General features: G+C 31.9%; 1 protein-coding gene across 1 annotated transcript in view; it reads left to right on the forward strand.

Moving 5' to 3' along the window:
• Window positions 1–24,308, forward strand: part of LOC107165601 (neuroligin-4, Y-linked-like) — a 354,388-nt gene that overhangs the window by 181,227 nt on the left and 148,853 nt on the right. The window lies entirely within an intron of this gene.

The raw sequence follows: 24,308 nt of genomic DNA on the forward strand, positions 1-24,308 counted from the left end.
ACTTAAACTATGAATATTATTGTAGTAATAATATAAATTAATATTATTTAGCGCGATGCATTCTCTTTTCCACCATTCTGCTCCTATATAACGTGTTCTAAATCAGCTGTCCACGTCCATAGTATTTTTTACGACGAGCAGGCCTCCTCTCGTAACGATATATTATTCACAACGGATAGGGTTATTTTGAAAATGGCGTGTTGACATAACGCGTGACGTTGCACTGCCAAGTCTAGAAAATTAAATATATGAATATAATAATGTAGAATAGAATATGAGTACCTTCGAGTTCCTAACGACGTATAAAATAAAACGAATATTAAAATAATATAAAATTAAATTAAACGAATAAAATAAAACGAATAATTCCGAAAACGACAAAAACTGCGTGCCGTTGTAAAAATTTATACCAAAGAAAAGTAATCAAAATTAAAATTAAAAAATCAATGTTTTTTTATTCAAAACGATTATTTGTTGAATATGAACGGGAAAATAATAGTGATTTAAACAGCTATAGATGTTGTTAAAATAATAACAACGAGTTAATTATATGTTTTTTTCATAAAACGATTGTTATAATAATATTAAGTAGTATAATAAATTTCAAAAAGAATACATATAGTTGTTTTCTTCCTGTTTAACTGATAGCAGAGGAGGGTTTGGGTGAAAAATGTGTAGTGCATATATTATATACTTGATATCGCAAGTTCAGTAACTTTTAAAAACAGAGCGGTGAAAAATTCAAGTAAATCTGTGCATTTTTAACGCATGATCAGCACTAAACACACATTTTATTTCCGACACAAATTTGATATTTTTATGTAATAAATTAATATTTTAAACGTCATCGAAAGCATTTTTCGCATATAAATTCGAATTGATTATATTTTAACGATCGCAATCATTCGTTTGTCATTTTACTGAGTTGCACGCAGTCTGCAGTTACCGAGTTTTTATACATTTAAAAATAAAAAAATAATATTTAAAGCCATACATAAATGATTTTATTATATTAAAATCGAGACTTACAAAAATGAATTAACCAACAGATACAATAATTTATTAGTAGGTACATTTTTCAACAACATTAAAAGTATATGCTTAGTGAAAAAAAATTGCATTTTAATTTCATTACTATCTTGTATATGCTTGTATACTAAACGAAGGATTACAAATATTTATTTTAATTAATGTTGTTTATTTTTCATATTATGTTTAATATTTGATTAAAGTGGGTTTAAAATATGATTACAAAATTATTCGTAAATATTATAGATTCTTGTTTTGAACATTTTTTGGGTAAATTAAAAAGTGTAGGTACAGCTCCCGATTTTTTTTCTAGTCGTTATTTTTTGTGAGTATTTAAAAATTGCCTGTAAAAGTTATTTCACTTTGATACGCAGGAAACACTATGAGGGCGAAAGAAGATTTTAAACGAAAACATTAGTGAAACTATTCGGTAGGTATACCTATTAAAATAACAACATAGTTTTTAACTAACATTTAGAAGCTTTTAACTATTTCATTTTCGCAGAGCACATAAAATATAAGATGATCATAATTTCCAGCATTCGTGTCTCGTAATATTTTGTCGTGTGTTCGAGAATAGAGTTTAAAAATAATGCAAAACACATGTAGGTACATATGAAATTTTCTCATGATGTGACAGATATTTTAGTTGATAAACGAAGAGTGCGCACTAACCACTATTATCATAATGAGCACTGTTGTCGAAGATTTTCATAAACTAAAGCAAAACCGAAACACAAGCACGCGTTCAAATAAGCGAAAACTTTTTGCTTTTATTACAAAAACGTTTTCAATAATATTAAAACGTTTTACGCGTCTCCAAACCAACACTTGAGTTTATTTTTATTGGTCTGTAATCGAGGTTAGTAATCGATGTCCTTCATCGAAATAACCAATGTCTACTTTGCCCTAAATAAATTATATACCTCGCAGTCAGTCCACTTCAATAATTTCGTTGCGATAAAAAATTATTTATAAAACAAAATAATAATAATATATTATCTATGATGTAAAAATAATTTATGTTTCTTGATATATTTCGAAAAATGTTATGCTTTAATATGCGTACCATAATTAGTTGTGTTATATCGTAATGTTACGTTCGATTTTTATTTACAAAGATTCACTAGTTGACAATTATTATATTATAACATATTAATTAGGTATCATATTCATAGTTATTACCAAACACCAAACGGGATCTCAATACATACCTATAATATAGGCTAAAGTATATATTTTTTATAACATCATTTCAGTTTGACTTACAAATATTATATGAGATAGATTCAATTTTTATTTTTTTTTTTTACTAAAATACGACATAAAGACGAGGAATTTAAACGTTTTTTGATTTCGTTCGAATGATTCCTAAATAGACTCATATGTTATTATTTCAAGATAATCTGATGTGAGCTCGGATTTGTTGTGACGATGGTTTTTGTGTATTTTTATATTTTTTTTATTATTTTTATTTACCAAAACGTATTTTGTTCGGCGTTTTCTCTATCGCTTATTGTTTCTCTCCCTTTCAATCGTTTTATGAAAAGTTTGCATTTGATGCATTTGATTTCTGCTGCAGTAGTGAAGATAAGTTGGCTTTAGTGCTAACGTTTGAAATATTTTAAAATACATAAAATAAATCCTGACAGGGTATTTACTGAGGTGAAATTCTCTCGGTTTGGTGCTGGGTATATAATATACATATATATAGTTATGTATTATTATTTTAAGGCTGTATAAGTGCAGCGATATATATTTTTACTCGATAAATGCACTAGTTGAGATATTTTTACATAATTTTGAAATGTGTTGACAATCTCCAGTATTACCTTATTCATTTGGTACTACTACCTATGGCCCACGTATTTAAAATACTTTCTACGAGTTCCATTGATTTAATATTAGATTTACGAATTTTCTGGCGTTTATAAAATAATGTTTTGTCGGATACTATTATTACGTTCTTATTACGGTCGTCACTGCAGCAACGTTATGTTTTATACACACGTTTCACGCATTTCGGCAGCAGCTTATCTAATATGACATTATTCGGACTCGGTGACATAAATATTGTAATAACAGTTAGTACATCACACACATTTATTATTATATATGCATAAGTGCAAGTGTCGTGGTTGCTATAATATAATGTCGCAGAAGCAGCAGCAGCCGTGCGTGTTCGGCCGCACGGACATTAATATAATATATTATTATTATATATTATACAATATATTACATAATATAAAAGCCGCGATGTGTGCATTGTACTCGAAATGACCCAAAGCCGAAATTTCGGCTAGAGCAATAATAGTAATAATAATAATACCGACGGAAACCGCGGTAACCGGCGAGAGCGAACAATACACACGCTGCACGCTGCACATCGGCAGAGGTTTTCGCCGTTTCGATTCAAGCTCGAGCGGCGGCGAGACAAAAGCGACCGACCAGATTCTGCTGCGGGACACGCTAATTAAGGGTTCATACACGCGCACACACACACACACACACACACATATATATAAATTAGCTTGTTTGTTTGCTGGTGCAGGACGTCTGTGTGTGAACAAGCAATACGCCTATACGTATTATATACAATATGACGTATATTACATGTGTTGCGTATACGATGTTCGCTGGGGCCGGCTGCGCGAGTGTTGATGATAATTTGAAATCGCTTTTCGCACAATAATAATATCATTACATCATATTATACATATTTCATGTAAGTTTTGTGTGATACTTCATCCGCGGTACATAAAAGTTAACGTCGATATGCGATTCGTATACCTACACCAGCAATACCACGACCGATGCGCTACGCGAATGTTCATCAGAAATTCGAAACGTAATTATTCACGACGTTTGCCGAGCTTAAGCGTATAGGTAACTGCAGTTTCTGTTTTACACGCCCCAAAATGCATATATTATGCACACAAGTGTAATAGGCACACTATACGTATAAACCATCGCACCGGACGACTGCTGAAATATTAACGATTTTGTGCGCGCATAAGTGACACGGTCGAGATGGTCCGACAAACGTCGCTCGTGTGGTTTCCGCCCGGAAAAATCTCGTGGGCCATCACACCTGCAACCGGCCGCCAGGTCAAACCTGCACATCAGTCGGGGTGAGAAAACCATTTTTTTTTTTTTTTTTTTTTAAATATAATTTTACGATCGCTCCGTAGACGTATTGTTATTGGTTGCAGGTCGAGGTTGTGGACGAGGGTGAGGGGGACGATGGTCGCCGCGTGGTTTTAACCAAACTTTTTACTAACACCCACGTGGTAATAACCTCCTCCGTCACTGTAGTCGTTTTGAATCTCGTATGCGTGTTGTTATAGCTGCTATCTATGATGTACAAACCGTAGTATTTCGTATACGGTTTTTGTGAAGATGGAAACGTACAAAGCTGTGTAAGGTATGACGAGGGGTTTGTTTGGGTTAGGTCATTTTAACGGCACACGCTTCGCGTTGTGTTTCTACTTAACGATATCAATAATCATTTTATAACCTGTGCACTGTCATCTTTACTACATGTAATATATTACCTTCGTCCTTTCCATATACCTACTCCGTGATTACCAGGTCTCTGGTGTCGACGCCTTCTGCAGACTAAATAATAATTAGGGCTGGGATTTTAATGCCCTCAAAAACCACGAAAAATGTCCTAAAAAAAATGCTTTTATGACCTAAAAACTCAAAATAATGCCCTAAAAACCCCGAAAAATGCCCTAAAAAAGGGCAATAAATCTACAAATTTTTTAATTTTTAATAATTTTAGTATAAATTACAATAAAAAGTTACTCAAACCTTTTCCGATAATATAATACGAATTAGGAGTACCTACTTACCTATAATCTGTTATATTTATTTAAAAACCATGTTGGTGTAAAAATCTTAAAATCTTAAAATAAAATTTCAAATTCATACACTTGGTTTACAAAAACTCAAAAAATACTCCAAAAACTCTAAAATGCCCTAAAAAATTAAGAAAATGACCTAAAAACTAAAAAATGCCAAAAAATGCAAAAAAATGAAAAATAAACTTTCTTATTCTCATTCAAATGTACATAAAATAAATTTGTGACAAGACGAGCATTGCACAGTAAGCTTTGAAAAACAATGCAAAGTGCATCGAAATCCCACCCCTAATAATAATATATTGACACTGTTAGACACTGGCAAGTCTAGACGAAAATGTCTTCTTCTTGCCGAGTTCTCACACGTCCGCCATTATATAATCAGCTATGAAACCGCCGAGATCTTATACTTAAAAGGTCCGTGATATCGTCATCCGAATCAGCGGTGATTATATTATATAGGTTAAGGTGATATCCGAGGTTATCGATTATATACCTTAACATATGATACATCGCAAGTAAAAGGTATATTTTTATTTGAAAATTAGAAGAGTTTTTATCAGCACAGGACACTATTTTTTAAGTAGGTAGTAAGTATATATAAAGTATCAACAATTTAAAAATGCATTATTTGATTGGAATAATTGATATATTATATATTATTTGGAAATGTCGTATAGAGGCACCTATATCAAAAATTCAAAAACAAAAAATCAAAATTAAAAAGGGGGGAAGAGTGGACATACTTAGAGGACCACCCTGTATAATATATACATACGAGCTCGTATAATACAGAGCAACGTATGTCAGAGGAAAGTTTAATTATTTCGAACCTAATTTAACAACGCGGTGGTGCATGATGCAAAGAACACGTTCGGGTCATCTTTCGTCTGTGCGGCGGCGGGTGCGTTAGTGTATATATTATATGATTGTATATGTATCGGTGTGTAAAGGTCCGTGTACATGGTCATTGGTAGTCTGACGTCGGTGCAAAATATTTGTTCGCGGTCAGCCGGTTCTGCATGTGTCCGCCCTTTGAAATTTAATTTCGACTTCCCGTCCTGTCCGGCGGCGGTGGCGGCGAAAATCACGCGCCGACCTGAGGTATACCAACCTATATACCGCCTACCGTGTTTGTCCGTTGCCATAAAACACACACACACACGTTTTTTGGACCCGCGAGCATTAATCGATATAGTATTATATACGCCGCTGATGCGCGAGACACTGTAGGTATACGTTCTGAAATACATATAGTGGTACTTAAAAAATCTGTCAGGCGAAACGAAATAGTGATGTGTTGTTGTTATTATTTTTATTATTATTATTATTATTATATATACTTTAAAGTTACCTACCTATATGTAGTCAGATGACCGCCAGGAAAACTTTATTCTAAAAAAGTAGCATCTTAAACTCTACACATAATATGTAGCTGCTGCATTGTTTTCGTGACCCTTAAAATTGCTCTCTTTTTTTTATTTCTGTATACTTCGACTCATTCTGGACTTGTACGCCGCCGTTACAGTTATTTATCTATTTCTAGAAAATATACACAGACAATTATGCTAAATTCGGATTTACGTCAATGCACATGATTATTATATGGCGTGGAAATAGAATTAGTTCGATTAGCATAATAATAATATGTGTTATTACGATAACGCTCGTCGCAGCACGTATGGACGTGCGTGTATATCGTTTTAATTAATTCCGTAAATGCTCCTAACGAGATGAGTGCCTAAGGTTATATATATATACACAACTATAATACATAATAATATGTGCGCTATGTTATAGCATACGTATAATGTTATTATTTTATACCAAACGATAATGGTACGCGCCAAGTCAAAACTTTTTTATATTATATTACGTATAATATACGCACTTCACGCATAACGCCGGCCGAAAAGTGATTCCTATCCAGCCATATCGGTGCGCGTGCAAAGGTGGAATATAATTATTTTTAGTCAACTTAAAATGAATTTAATTACGTAAACGAGAGACAGAGAGCGATCTTTTAACGGTATTAGCGACTCGCATATATAGAAGTAACAGTTTTTGTCGAGAAGAGACGCCTGAATACTATTATTTAAATATTTAATCCGTTTTCTTCGAAATCTTCGACACCGGTGGTAATTTATTATAATACTATAATATAATAAAATTATATGTTAGACTTCAGGCAGTTTCAGCGTAGTCGTCGTCGTCGAATATAGCAACAGAGTACCCTATATATCTGTATATATGAGTAGATAAAATGGATAGCGAATAGTCTTATCAATATAATATTAATACGATAAAAAAATGAAATATTCAATACTCGTATATTTAAAAAAATATATATATATATATATTTATTTTAAAAGAAAAGAAAAAAAGTTGTATTGAATTTTCTACGTGAAAAAACTCAAGAAAATCGCACTGCTGTTAAGTATGGGTCGAGTGTAAAGTTGTCTATTATTATTCAACACATTTTTGTTTTATAATGTGTTGTGTGATCACTGTGAACTATTATTATTAGATTTTTATCTTTTCAGATGGCAGTGAATTTATTTATTATTTTTTGTTTCACAATCAAAAGAGAAAAAAATGTACGTCGGATATCGAGCAAAATATAGTTTTTGATAACTAAACATATCTTGAAGTTTATATGCTCGGAGTACCTTTCTGTTGTATGCGCCAACCAGCTTAGTGCACGCACACAAATTAAATTAAATCATAAAAAAATAAAGGCGATACACGTTTCTTAATGATAGGCCAATGAAGCAAATATAAGCTGAGGCAGCACCTTGTAAAAATATATTTAAGAACGAAAACACCATCACGGTATTGGGGCAGTGCCTGCTGCTTGTCTGCAGGTACGACATTTGTGTTTGTGGTGTTTTGTTAAGGATCGTTTTCTGCCAACCCTCACGCGCCTCTTGTTTGTACTGCATATACTATTTATTATTACACCGATTCAGTGTTCGGGTGTAGGGTCGGTTCCGAGAAATCTGTGACAACGTGTGGTTGGCGTCTCGGGACCGTAATAATAATAATTTACGTGTGCCATCCGAGAGCTGGTAACGACGACGACGGTAGCCTAGCTGTATACCGCAGTAATCCAATCTCGGATCTGTTAAGCGGAAAAAGCGGATGGAACGTATAAATTATAAAGCAAATATTTAGCTAGTAATGATCATCGAGGAAACTCAAATTCCAAAATTAGAATTTATCAGGAATAAATCTATACATACATAGCTTTCGTCCGTCTGATTGCCAGACCAATGCCCTACTCAGGGAGTGTGGGCTTTTGCCCCCCCCCCCCCCCCCCGAAAACAAATCCTGGATACGGCACTGTGTTAGACTATATAAAACATCTTTAAATTCACACTTGAGAAGATTACCTTTATAAATACCATTCGTTTAAAACCATCGTCGTTTTCATTAAAATAATTACTATGATTTGATTCCATTGTATTTATTACAATAACAAAAAGAGATATTTCCAAGAAAATATGAACAAAATCATTCAATGTGCTTCACCAACCATACTAACCTTCATTATTTTATTTAATAGTATTTTTATTCACAATTTGGTTTTTTGAACTTTAGTGTACATCTTAGGACAATTTTTCCGATCGCAATTTTTAATTATTTACAATTTGAGGAGTGTCCTGAGGCAAAACAATTTTTTTTTAAAATTAATAATCAATTTCAATTTTTAATTATGAAGCACATAATATGATGCTTGACGATAAAAATGTTGATGGATATTAATCAAAATTCTACAAATTACAATCAATTAAACGTAACTGGCTTAAAAATTATGGTTTTAAAAGAAATTATGAATGAGAAGATGTTATAAAAGTTATAATATCGAATCTAGTAATTGTCGTATACTAGGAATATGTTTAATAATTATTAATTTAATAATTATTTAATAATTTAATAATTATTTAATAATTACTCAATATGGGGTTCAACTTAAAATTCTAAGGCGGGGGTCTTTCCCCAACACCCCACCCGGTAGGGCCGTATTTAGGGGGGGGGGAGCTACAGGGTACTGTTGCCCCGGGTGGCTAAGTAGAAGAGGGCGGCTAATTTTTTTATAATTTTAATTTGTATTTTGTATAATGATTAATGAGGCGTATTTTTTTTTGTTGCCCCTTCGTGTCAAATTCCTAAATACGGTCCTGCCACCCGGCCTTTGAATTTGGAATAATTTGGTTGTTGAGGTACAAACAGGTACAAACGATATGTATGGGTTTCAACTCGAAATTCAGAGTTGAGGATGCTGGGGAAATGGTCTCAAAATTATTTTGGAAACGTTCGATTAATTATGTAATATTTATATAACATACACTACTACAATATAATATGTGCACTTATTTATTATATTTTATAAGTTTGCAGGTTGGACAAACTTGTGTAAATACATTGCCAGTGATGAACATGACCTTAACGTAGCTTACACTCGCCGTATATAATACTATAATATCACAAACCTTACACTGTGAAAAAAATCTTGCTCGTATAGCGTATATAAACTTATTTACGAATCTATATATATATATACCGTATGTGTTCAATTTTAAAGGTAACAGGAAATATATCGAACGCATGACCTTGAATTTGATTCGGATTTTTTTCACAGGATACAGGACATATAAATACATATTTTTTTGATAAATTAAAATTTTTAATTTGTGTGTGCGTGTGTGTGTGTGTGTGTGTGTATACGTACCTGTTATACAGTGTGATCACGATAAGTGGAAACACTCAATAACTGTGTGCAGGCTTCATATATTTCAATTCTGCTTTTTCGGCTAACTAATAAACATTATTATACACATTTTCAAATAATTAGACTATTTTTTTGACACTTAACTTTGCGCATGCGCACAATAACTTTTTTTTTTTAAATGGCATGATCCATTTTTGACCACAAATTATTTTTTTTGGTATTTTTTTATGAATTTTAGTGGTTGAATTTCTTTTCTAAGTCAAAAAATGACCGAGTTACAGCAATTTGATTTTACGTTATTACAATAGGTAAACAGGTATTTCATAAATAATTGGATTAGTTATTTTTATTTTTTTATTATTAACTAAGTATTTTATAATCTGTTATACCCGTGCAAATAACGTAAAATCAAATTGCTGTAACTCGGTCATTTTTTGACTTAGAAAAGAAATTCAACCACTAAAATTCATAAAAAAAATACAAAGAAAAATAATTTGTGGTCAAAAATGGATCATGCCATTTAAAAAAAAAAAGTTATTGTGCGCATGCGGAAAGTTAAGTGTCAAAAAAATAGTCTAATTATTTGAAAATGTGTATAATAATGTTTATTAGTTAGCCGAAAAAGCAGAATTGAAATATATGAAGCCTGCACATAGTTATTGAGTGTTTCCACTTATCGTGATCACACTGTATATTGGTGCTCGGTAATTTTAATGATGGCGTCGTTGTGTATCGCGGAAAATCACTAAAGTTTTTCGCTCGTGCATAATTGCATGTGCACATGTCGCGTGGCAACAACAAAAAATTACGGTTTCCATCCACATCTCCGAGAAAAAATTGTAGGAATAAAAAACATTTTCAGAAGCGCAATTATATATTTCGTTCGTGCACGCGACGATCGAAACATTTTCACCGAACTTCCAAAACGTTTGATTTTACATACATACGTGACATAATAATAATAATAAATAATAATATATTTTTTGTGTGAACTGCAGAAATGCTGATTTGTGGCGTTCGACTCGTTACTCGTCGTGGTATAATCATATAATATAGGTAAATATAGAGCAATTCGTTACGATAATATGTTAAGCCTGCGGCACGGTCCCATATATTCATCGCCGGAAAAAATATAGTTCCTATTTCTGCTGCAGAGACTTGAATATAAAAAATAATCAAGGGGAACAGGTGTGTTACCCTGGCACCCCAAGTTCAAAATTTCGACTTGAAAACTGTTTGGTATTATGTTATTTATTATGTAACATTTTGTAACCACAAAAAAAAATTTTGTAACCCCATCGGTGCCCCGGAAAACGGCGATACATGTTCCGGGTGCCAGGGTAACGTTACCCCAGCACCCCAAACATTAAATAATTAAAATTTCGACTTGAAAACTGTTTGGTATTATGTTATTTATTATGTAACATTTTGTAACCGAAAAAAAAAATTTTGTAACCCCATCGGTGCCCCGGAAAACGGCGATACATGTTCCGGGTGCCAGGGTAACGTTACCCCAGCACCCCAAACATTAAATAATTAAAATTTCGACTTGAAAACTGTTTGGTATTATGTTATTTATTATGTAACATTTTGTAACCACAAAAAAAAATTTTGTAACCCCATCGGTGCCCCGGAAAACGGCGATACATGTTCCGGGTGCCAGGGTAACGTTACCCCAGCACCCCAAACATTAAATAATTAAAATTTCGACTTGAAAACTGTTTGGTATTATGTTATTTATTATGTAACATTTTGTAACCACAAAAAAAAATTTTGTAACCCCATCGGTGCCCCGGAAAACGGCGATACATGTTCCGGGTGCCAGGGTAACGTTACTTAGTTAAATGTACAAGATAACAGCTCAAAATTTTGGAATGTTAAAAAGCTTGACAATTTTATACAAGGTCCTCTACTTTAAGTTGTTATTGTTAATTTAAAAATATGAAAATACATATACTGCATAGGTACAATTTTTTTTACAATTATATTTGTGTGGTGATACTTGAAACATTTTATGTACATCTATTATTTTATTTTATAATTTTATTATATTTTGCATTTTAAAATGCAAGTTTTTCGGGAAAATGATTGCATCCTACCTATAAATTATAATAAATTACTTTATTTACAATATTATCATAAAATAATTAGTTATAATATTATATATGCGTACAGACCGGGTGTTGACCAGTTACCCTCAACCAAAGGTACCATTTGCCCATAATAAAAATTGTATTAAAAATAATAGTTCACCTGGTACAAAGAGAGTATTTGACCAAAGTGCTTAATTTTAGATTTGTGTAAGTGTAATTATAATTATTGTTTTTATTATTTTTATAAATTTTACCTATCATTTTATACATTTGTTTTATTATTTGCATTTTTTATGTAACCACAAAAAAAATTTTGTAACCCCATCGGTGCGCCGGAAAACGGCGATACATGTTCCGGGTGCCAGGGTAACGTTACCCCAGCACCCCAAACATTAAATAATTAAAATTTCGACTTGAAAACTGTTTGGAATTATGTTATTTATTATGTAACATTTTGTAACCACAAAAAAAAATGTGTAACGTACCCTGGAAAATTGTGATTAAATTAATTAAAATGTTTAAGTATACAAATCTATCATGGCTTTATCGTTTATATTATTTATTATTATTATTTTTTAATACGTCCCACATAAAACGTCAAATAAACATAAAAATGTAGTGCAAGTCTTATGAACAAATTGTTCGGTACGTACCTATCGGTCGTATGCGATAAGGTATAATTTCAGATCGGCGATCATTTCGCACGAAATTCGATAATCGTCGGTATACGTAACCGGCGTAACGGACGTATTCGGTCGTCCTTCTCTTTTTCTTTGTTCTTAAATGTAAAAATTATTTAATTAATATAGCACATATTGTTATTAGTTATAAAATATAAACGTTAAATAAAATCGTTTTGTGATTCGAAACACTTGTTTTCATAACGCGTAACACAAATATTAACTGGCTTACTTATGAATCAAAAATAAATTTTAGCGAAGCACTGTGAAAGCTCCATGCGCTGTGTCGATGTGAATTTTTTAAATAAAAAACAACTTAAATTGAATATATTTGTTTATTTTTAATACAGTACTAATTAACTTGAGCATTACATTGAACTATTAGATATTTTCTTAAGTTGGGAATTAAAAACTTACTCATTCATATAAATAATTGTCAAATATGCAAAATATGCAACTATACATTTTAAGTATAAACTCGTATTATAAGTAAACAAATTTATATATTACTTGACTATGTTTTTAATGATTATTTAAAAACATTCGAAATCCTAAAATTTCCGAGCCCTATTTTTTATCTGCATGGTCGCATAGTATAAGATCAAGCACCTGGCACCCGGAACATGTATCGCCGTTTTCCGGGGCACCGATGGGGTTACAAAATTTTTTTTTGTGGTTACAAAATGTTACATAATAAATAACATAATACCAAACAGTTTTCAAGTCGAAATTTTAATTATTTAATGTTTGGGGTGCTGGGGTAACGTTACCCTGGCACCCGGAACATGTATCGCCGTTTTCCGGGGCACCGATGGGGTTACAAAATTTTTTTTTGTGGTTACAAAATGTTACATAATAAATAACATAATACCAAACAGTTTTCAAGTCGAAATTTTAATTATTTAATGTTTGGGGTGCTGGGGTAACGTTACCCTGGCACCCGGAACATGTATCGCCGTTTTCCGGGGCACCGATGGGGTTACAAAATTTTTTTTTGTGGTTACAAAATGTTACATAATAAATAACATAATACCAAACAGTTTTCAAGTCGAAATTTTAATTATTTAATGTTTGGGGTGCTGGGGTAACGTTACCCTGGCACCCGGAACATGTATCGCCGTTTTCCGGGGCACCGATGGGGTTACAAAATTTTTTTTTGTGGTTACAAAATGTTACATAATAAATAACATAATACCAAACAGTTTTCAAGTCGAAATTTTAATTATTTAATGTTTGGGGTGCTGGGGTAACGTTACCCTGGCACCCGGAACATGTATCGCCGTTTTCCGGGGCACCGATGGGGTTACAAAATTTTTTTTTGTGGTTACAAAATGTTACATAATAAATAACATAATACCAAACAGTTTTCAAGTCGAAATTTTAATTATTTAATGTTTGGGGTGCTGGGGTAACGTTACCCTGGCACCCGGAACATGTATCGCCGTTTTCCGGGGCACCGATGGGGTTACAAAATTTTTTTTTGTGGTTACAAAATGTTACATAATAAATAACATAATACCAAACAGTTTTCAAGTCGAAATTTTAATTATTTAATGTTTGGGGTGCTGGGGTAACGTTACCCTGGCACCCGGAACATGTATCGCCGTTTTCCGAGGCACCGATGGGGTTACAAAATTTTTTTTTTCGGTTACAAAATGTTACATAATAAATAACATAATACCAAATAGTTTTCAAGTCGAAATTTTGAACTTGGGGTGCCAGGGTAACACACCTAAGGGGAACTTATTTTCCCGCCGCTCGGTCGCGTTAATTGCGAAATCGAAGGTGATTTTCCGCTCGCTTTCGTACGACGTATACAATGCACTATTCTAGTATATGATATAATTACGAAATTGATTAAACAGCTAAAATTTTACGAAAATCGTAATTCCATGTTAACCGATGGGAACAATCCTACCGCATCACTGCGCTTTACTCGACGTATACCGATAACAATACACTACTCATAATACCGCGGTCTAGTGCAGATATCAATTATACGAGTCTCAGCTGCAATGATCATCTTCGACTTTATTCCCGAACCCACAGCAAGTGGCCAGATTGATATGGAAACGGTATACGTACGTAGTTAGGGTAGGTACTATATCATAAATAACGTGTGATTTCTGTATATTATGCAGTATATTGTTGTACAACTTTGAAAGGCTTGATGTAACTACTTAGTTTTTTTTTTTTTTTTTCTTTGTTCAAAAGAACCCCATAAAATATCACGACGATGTACGAGACGTCTGTGACACCGCTTTTTTTTCAAATCGATGTGATATTGTTAGCGAGCACTTATAATATATTATAATAATACGTCATTCGACTGCGCTGTAATAAAATAAATTATGTTTTGAAAATCCATCCAATTGATTATACATATATTGTGCACTTAAAAAAAATATTCTGTTGAATATCGAATCGTAATCATATATTATACATATATAATTGCATATTATTTAAGAAGATATACAATGTTAAATATTATATTATTGTTGTGTTATATACTTTTGTGCGTACTTAATACAATATTGGATGGTTATTATATTTGCTAGGTTTTATTTATGATGAGTGAGATTTCACATCGCAGCTCTTCATCAAATACCTATATACTCATTACTAATTTATTAAATTACACGTTTTTTACATATACTATCCGACAAGTTTGTTCATCCAGTTAATGATTTTTTTTCAATTATGAACCATTACGTTATGTAATAATTATATTATGTTTATATAAATAGTATGATAGTATTATAATCATATTCACATCTTGGAAGTATCATATTACATTAAATTTCAAATATAAATAATGATTATTTACACTAGGCACCAGGGAATGAATTTTTTTTCGAATAAAAAAATACTTTTAACGAAAAAAGTCAAACAAACAAAACGCGCAAAAATTAAACTATATTACATAAATATATATGCATATAATACGTGTGTATTCTAAATACGTTAGTATCGTTTAGTTTATTTTTTAATTATATTTTACTGGCAGACCGAAATGCGTTGTATTATCTCTTGAGTTATGACGGTCAACCGACACCAATATAAGAACAAAAAGCAAATTGTATTGCACTCCAACTTTTGAGTTTCGGGTCAACGAGTATAGTGATTTAGAATTGTACATAATGAATTGTTTATAGTTGTTGTGTGTGTGCTATAATGCTAAGTCTGAGATATTACAAATTACAATACGCTTTAGAATAATAATAAATATTATTAATAATTAAGTATGATACTCTGCAACTGTCATTTTATAATGTTTACTGCGTCGGTTATAATATGATGTGCACTATATAATCATCAAAATTTTATGTAAGACATATTTTCGTCGTATCGACGACATGATTCCTATACGAAGCGATCATTGAAATGAACACCTAGACGCCCCCTGTCTGAATATTATATATACAGGAGATTCGGCTGATTTTTTTTTTAAATAATGATTATCATAATTATCCCTCTATTTTTTTTATTATTATTATTATTAATGCATCCCTCTTTCAAAAATCCTGATTTTAAATCATAATATGACAATACTCGTTTTTATAGTTTTCATAAAAAATACTACAACATGTTTAACCCATCATCTGCAAAAACAGAAAAAAATTACGATCTAATATGTATTTGTTTTAAAAGGCAGGAACGCTTTTATAAAGAATCTTAACACAATGTTAAACCCTTTTCCAGTTTCCACCTATTTGAATCAATTAGACCACGTTACAGGCGTATTATATTATAATTTATCAATGTATGCAATATGTATATACCTATGCGTGTATATAGGTATCCAAATGTTTATCGGTTCTGACCAAGACTGACTACTGCCATGAGACTTTAGTAAGAAATTCGATTTATCAAAATACATCATACACTTACGGTCGTTAGGTAGGTACACGTCACACCTTATTTTGTACGTCAATATCAGAAACGAAAATTTCCGAGTTACGTCGTATACAGAAATAACAGTATAATTTTTTTTGAAATTTAAACTGGGGAGGCACAAAAAAAAATGTTATTATAACCATTTAGGCACATAATAAATTTAGGCGATTAGGCTAACTGCTATGATAATGTCGAGGAAGAAATCATCAGGAAACGTAGTCATGGGGGACAAAGCGGTTTCTTTAAATGGCCGTTTTTTCATATAATATTATTATTATATTGTATCGTAATTGATTAGAAAATTACATAATACAACTTAAAACGCTTATCGACTGTTATGAATTCCTATGCTGCCGACCTAATTTAATGACCTATATATCGTGAGTTGTTATTTTACTTAATTTGACCTATAACATTTAAGACAACGTGTAGCTACTATGCAACACGTTTTATTGACGTTATCGACAACGTGTTTGGCGGAGCAGCGTGGTGTACGTGCTTTTTATTTATTCTAGCTCTTATTGTTGTTGTTTTTTTTTTTCTAATTTCGATTTAATATATTATTATATCGAAATGCTAAATTCGACGAAAACTACTGCTGTACGAGATTGCGGTTAACGTCGGGCGACGGAGATGTAAAGAGAATCGCATACATCCATACCCGCCGACAATGCGCAAGGTCGACGGACGCTGTTTTTTTTTTTATCGGAACTCTACGTATAGTCGTTATAGTTTGTGAATAATGAATATATATATATATATATATATTATATGTTCTAAAACGATAAAAATTATTATAATAATAATACCGATAAATCAAAATATTTGAATAAATTCAATGAATCAACCGGATCACTCGCGCGCCGCCGGTTTGATGGATTTTTTTCCAATGGAAATGCTAAAAAAATGAGAATGGCGATTATTAATTGTGTCATTTTGTAAATAATATTATACTTTGATATCGTGGTGCGTGCAGTTCAAACGGAGTCTGACGCTGACTTTTTTTTACGGTCCGAATACCAATATTACCATATTTTATTACTTTGTGTAATATAATGAAACATTGTTACCTGTGATATTGACATTAGATTATAAACAATATTATAGTACAGAACTACAAAATAAAATATGAACATTGTAAAATAATATAGTTGTCAACGTAAATACAACCCATAATGTAACATAAATTTTGTAACCTATGTCGCCTATAGGGTATATTTGGTGTTAATAATAAATAAAAATAAAAATATTATAATAGTATGCCCCTCGACTTATGAACTCGATACGTTCATAATGATGTATATAATTATTACGTAGTCAAGTACGCTCAATTTCGATATTTTAGCAATATTATTCTATAATATATAGGTAGGTACTTGTACGCAGCGATTCCGTTGTTGATATATGATGATGCGACGTTATTATACCTATATTATAGTGATACGAACAATATATTATGTATATCGAGTGTTGACGTGTGTTGCCTGGCATAGTTTGGACGGTAAACATTCGGTGGATAATTATTATTATTATGATACGATAAAATATAGTTTTGACAAGCATTGTGAATTAGCAGTTCACAAAGCAACAGAATTAAAATTAGAGTGTGATCATAAAACAACAACCGACCTGGGGAGAAAAAAACAAGTCCTCCACCGTAATTAATGATGGGCATTATTATATAAATCATCCTCTCACTCGCCTCTCAATCCTACCCCCTCACTCCTCCCCTCTCACCCATTATTTTTCTTTCTCTCTATGTATCTTTCTCTGTCTCTCTCTTCACCTCGCTCTCTCGTAGATCGCTGTTATAGTTGTATCCGTGTCTTCTGGAGAGCCGAACCACCCGCAAGCACAGTTTTGGCGAAAATTCCATTGAAACTATCATCAAGTGTACTTTGCAAAAGATTTATTTCGGGTTAAGAATCGCGTCAGTATCTGCAAATATGTGCATATACACATACAAACTAATACGGTGTATAATACACTTACATTATATAATATATATATATACAAATTGTAATCGTGTGAGATAATTACTTTTCACCCGAAATTGCTTGTTATCACTATGGTACGATTTTATGATCGAAGAGAGATGAAGGACATCGTGCATGTATTATTTTATAAAAAACTAGAGCATTGCCAAAATTCCTAAATTTTCCGTATGCTATAATAATAATGGCAGTTTACACGTTACAATAATATTGATATTGATTCGTTATCATTATAATTATTGTCTTTGCATTGCCACTGAACTTATCGTAATTTATCAAACTATAGAAGAGAACCCTTTAAGCCATTTTGGCTGTAAAATATTTACATACACTCATGCATAGAGCTAAAATAAATTCAATGTTTTATAATTAGTGAAAAATGTTAGGATGTTGTCAGACAACTATTACAATATTTTATTAATTATTCATATTTGTACGTTCACCACCTAAGCACTCATGCGAATCCACTTATTAAAAAATTGGCCTCCGCTACTATACCAGGTAATCCCCCAAGACGCCTAAAGCGCAAGTGGTGTCGTGATTTGTTATAGTTATAATAATAATATAAAAAAAAAAAAAAAAAAAAAAAAAAATTAGTAAATAATTAAGAATTCACAGAAAGTGTCATCAATGGGTGGCTCCTTTCATCAAATTATTTTCCTGTCATATTACTCTTAGCATATATTCTTATTGTATTATGTATTAATGATACAGATTGTATATTACTTGTAAAAAAAAAAAAAAAAAATATTTGTACGTTCGATTATTATTCCAATGACAATCATACAATTTGTGGCTTTGTCATTGACATATAATATTTGATTCCGAATTTATTTGTTAGAATAGTGCTAAGCTTATATTACGTGTTTCCTATGTACAGAGCGATTCATTTAAGTACTATACGATCTGAAAGTGTTTTGTGTTTATATTTTATCACTGTAGACGTATAAAATTAATGTGAATAAATTTAATCACACACTATTAACAATAGTTATATTTATCTGGGTACTACTTATTACTTATTTCCTAACAATATTGATTTTTAATAATAACAACGGTCAGTCATTTTATTTTCATTATAATATGATACTTTGTATTGTGGAATCATCCGAATTGTATAGAACATCGAAACTTATTTTAATAATAATAACAATAATACGCTTTAATTAAAAAAAAAAAAACTCATCTTTAGATGAATACAAATACTGATTTCGTCTGTGTGTAATATTCATCGAACGACGAACGGTGTGGGCGTATATATGGTATGATATGAAAAAGTTGGGAAAGCCCACTCATCGAGCGCGCTAAATTTTCAGTTTCTAAACTTATTTTAATAAAACACAATAAACTTACTATAGTTCAATATTATACAATCTAAAAATAATTATATTTGGTAATCTTTATAATATTTTAGCGCCTGTTTTTTAATTTTAGTAACTGCAAATCTCGTTATTACTAAATATTCATATAAAATTGATATCTTTAATACTATAATGATTAGTATGGCCCGGTTATAATAGCATTATAATATAAACTACCATACCTAACTATAACGGGTGGGCACGACGGGGATATAAGAGCAGGCGTGTTAAATTTATGTCAAAAAACCTAAAACGTTGTAGGTATCTATTGACATATGTTGGATATTATGATTTGATTGCATTTAATTTTGATGTGCTCATGTAGTACACATCGTTTAGTAAATATATAATATTACATTTTTTATAAGTATAAATTATTATTGAAAAAGGGTTCGCTTTTTGTGCCGCTTAAAGATGTAAAAATATTGTATGGTAACCGACATTGAACATATCTTAAAACTGCTCATTAATTTAGTTGGCACCTACTTGTTAAGTATTTTATAACCGACTATTGAAATGTGCTTAACTTACTGATTATATTTCATTCAATAATCAATTAAATTAAATTTAAAAAAAATAATAATGGAATAATTTCAGAAACGATGGCAAAAATATAAAGTCTTTTCGCTGTTTTTGAATGAAATATTGTGAACATAACAATGTAGTATCCATTACACAATAGAAATAATAAATAATAGCACGAAATTACAATAATAATAATGATAAAAAGTAACAGCCAAAAGCCAATTGCACGTACGATATGATGAAATTACATCACACAATTTATGTAGTGTTATTTTTTTTACCTATATATGTGTATAAGAACGTCCTATACCAATCATTTATAGTGATTGTAAACAAAACTTTAAAATGGTTTTTTTTTTAAACGTTACCGGATGGTGTAACGTTTTGACTGTATATCACGTGTGTAAAGTAAGTAGTGAATAGTAATAACGCATTCATGCACTCACAGATCGATGAAAATTATTATTATTAGGTATAGAAAAAGGTTTTCGAACTAGAACATCGAAAGGATCTCTGGAGTTGTATTTATTTAAAAAAAAAAAGAATACAGTCGTTAAAAAAGTGAGAAAAAAAATATAAAATTTCTTTACGTGAAATATCGAACTTTATTGTTATTGGTATAATGAAAAACTACGGATCCGAAATGATGCCCTCGAGAATGTTATTATTGTCTTTCATTTTTATAACTGACACATTTCAGTTCTAAAATCACTTCCCCAATAATACGACATACCATATGATCGATCCGCATCGCTAAAGTATTTTTCCTTTTTTTAATAAATTATTTTAGAACGCAGAAACGGGTACCAAAATGTCTGTGTGACGCTCGCGTTACTTCTTTTTAATTATTTTATTTTTTAATGTGTTTGCATGAAACAGGTATACCTGCAGGAGTGGCCAACATGAGCCACGTGGATGAATACAATGATATCGAGAGCCAAAATGTCTATTATGTTATCGCTAATAAGTTAATACTCGTATGGTTTTTTTTTATTATTATTAAGACGCTAGCCACAAGTTGTTCACCCCTGACATATGCAATATCGAATGGTTAGAGCACGATCGATTAAAATCCTAGTCCATACAAACTCAATGAATGTAGTTATGTTTAGTATATATAGCAATTTATTGAATTCATGTGCGTCGCAGACACGGAAATTATTGGAAACGATTATAAAATATAATAATACTATAAATTATTCATGTGTGCCTATACCAAAACTGCATTTCAATTTTGTGTCAAGTGTGTGTGAGTGTAAAATGTGAGTTAACGAACATTTCCGTTAAAAAAAAATATATAAAAATAGACTCAATAAAACGTACGAGTCAGCTGAAGCAGTGACCATTGCCCAGTGATATATTGTAATAAGTTATTACAACTATAATAACTCAGTTAACGATAGACGAGTCAGCAAGTAATGTTTAGTGGGTGATCCAAATCTAGACGATTAAAAAAAAAAGTTAGGAAGGTCCAAGGAGAAAATGATTTGTAGCCGCAGCTGTGTTACATCTATATAGGGAGAGGTGTACTATTATAAACTAAATCTTTATGAATCTAATTATAAGCCATAACAATCTATGCCTTCAAACTTTTATTACGGTAACAAAACAAATATCTATATTATTAAAATATTAAATCAATCGATAATCAAATCAGTGGATTATGTCGATTAATTTCAAAGAGATTAATTTTACTGTCCTGTTTGACCGCCACAATCCAAAGTGTTTCTGACCCAGGTAAGTAACATGATTTAGACGAACGATATAGGTACATTAGTAGTAATATATCATCATCACAAATTTACATAGATCACACACCGATATAATGTAGCTTTTGACGTCAACAATTGACAGTGCACCGGAAACAATTCGATGACAGTGACGAAAATACGAAAACCCTTCCTGTATAGAACTCGAGATATAATTCAATATCACACTTCAACAACGACATACACACGGACTTACAAAGAGAAATATAAACGAAATATATTTATTTACCATCGAATTCGATATTATATACGTATATTGTATAATGTTCCTATTATACTGTTTTATAATTATGTATACTGTCCACGTTTTTACCGTGAATATTGGTCTCGGGACTTGTAAAACTTTAGACGATCGCTTGCCCGTACAGTATAATAATAAATTGCATCCATATAAAACCTGCAGAGATTGGTATATACGTATCATGTCATTTGATTGGCTATAACGACTGTAAAAAATGTGCTGCACTGTATATAGGGCTGCAACGATAAAATGTGTTATTATAATATTATCGTTTTGACCCGTTTATGGCCCACGCCCATCGAGTGTACTTCCGATTTCGCCGAATCTCGTTTTATTAATATCCTCTATTATTTTTTTTTTTTTTTTTTTTACGCTCCCCGACCGGATACGTTTTTATATCTGATGCGAATTCGATATACGTATAGCCAATTTTTCATCATCAATCGATGGCAGTGTGTGTCGTTATAAATCGGCTCGCGATTTTTCCTCCCCCACACGCTACATACGGCGCCGCCGCCGTTGAAATGCGCAGGAAAAAAAAACAAAGAGATAAGCAATAAATTGGATCGTAAACAAATGAAATAAATAAAAAAATAAACTTTTATACATATAATGATATGTATGTGTATAAATTCAATTTGTATTTCGAAACGGTCGTTCCGGTGACGCCTTCAGTCAGTGTCAACTGTATACGGAAAGAATATAAATTCTTCAACCCTATCGTCGTGGTGTACATATAACGCGTGCGCTGTGCATTGTATAACGTTATATTGTTATACGGTTAGTGAGCTGATTAAAAACGATCTTTTTTTTGTTGTTTTCTAATCGTTTATTTCCTGCAAGGCCGTACTATATATAGCTCCAAGCGCCCTGGGAAACCATGTTCCTGTAACCGGAACAGTCCACTCTGAAGTTATATGCAGTGTTCTATAATAAATGATAAAAAGCGACGTGTTAGTCACATGTATATATAGCTGCACACCACAGAAGAAGTCCGTCCGGATTAGACAACGATATACAATAATTATTGTACTTGAAATAATTGTATGCACTCATACAATGACTGTCGGCCGAGAGACCATCACGACGAGTAAAAAATGATATTAATTATTATATCGAGACGCCATGTATCAAATGAAAACACGAATATTAAATAAGATATTATACGACCAAAATTGCATATTATGTTTTGTTAGGACCGTGGAATACAGTTCAGTGCCTGCAGGTCGTGCTCGTGCATGTGTGATATACTCTCAGCTCTTTTTGGAGATTCTCACTTAGGTTAGGTCCCATGGACAGAAAAAGGTCGTCGCTTTCCGACGCTTCAACCGTCATCGAAAACTAAACTTTCAGGTGCAGGCGAGAACTTTTTCTAGGCCGAGATTATATTATTTTCCAACGGCGCAAAAAAATAATAACAACGTCACAGTGAATTTTGTCTTCCCCGCCACCCGTCACGGCCGAAATCAAGAAAAAATAAATGTTCACCGAAAATATAGTATTTCAATTTACACGCCGAAAGCTCAAGAATTTCAGTCACGACCGCGTCATGTTTGTCATTATTTTATTCCTTTCGATTGCATTTACCCAATACATATTTCATAAATGGATCAATAATTTTTTTTTTTTTATATACATTTGTGGGTTTCTCTTTTTCCTTTTTTTTTGTTGATGTTTGCAAAATTCGACAGACGACTATAGAATAATATATAACAATAATAATAACCGTCTTTGCTGTGTTCAAATTTCCGGCACATTTATAGTAATATATGTAGTTGCATAGGAGGTAGAGGTAGCTGATATTTTTAAGAATAACATTTATATACCATATCTATATTATTATGGGAATGATGTATTATTAAATTTCGTACAATATTATGTTTAGGTACCTATATCACCAATACGCAACACAAATATTTACCATATTTAAAATTGGTCTCTGAGTTGGAATTGGTAAAATATATAACGTTGCTATTATATGCTTATTTTTATTCTAGAAAAAATATTGAACTTTGAGATTGGATTGTATAATGTGTATTACATTCATTTTGAAATTTCTCATAGCTACAATGTTATAATAATAATATCATATATGTCACAGCATATACATATCAAACCATA

The sequence above is a fragment of the Diuraphis noxia genome, unplaced genomic scaffold, assembly GCF_037042655.1.
Source record: "Diuraphis noxia isolate RWA-SAM2 unplaced genomic scaffold, SU_Dnox_SAM2 contig0003, whole genome shotgun sequence".
Taxonomy (NCBI): Eukaryota; Metazoa; Arthropoda; class Insecta; order Hemiptera; family Aphididae; genus Diuraphis; species Diuraphis noxia.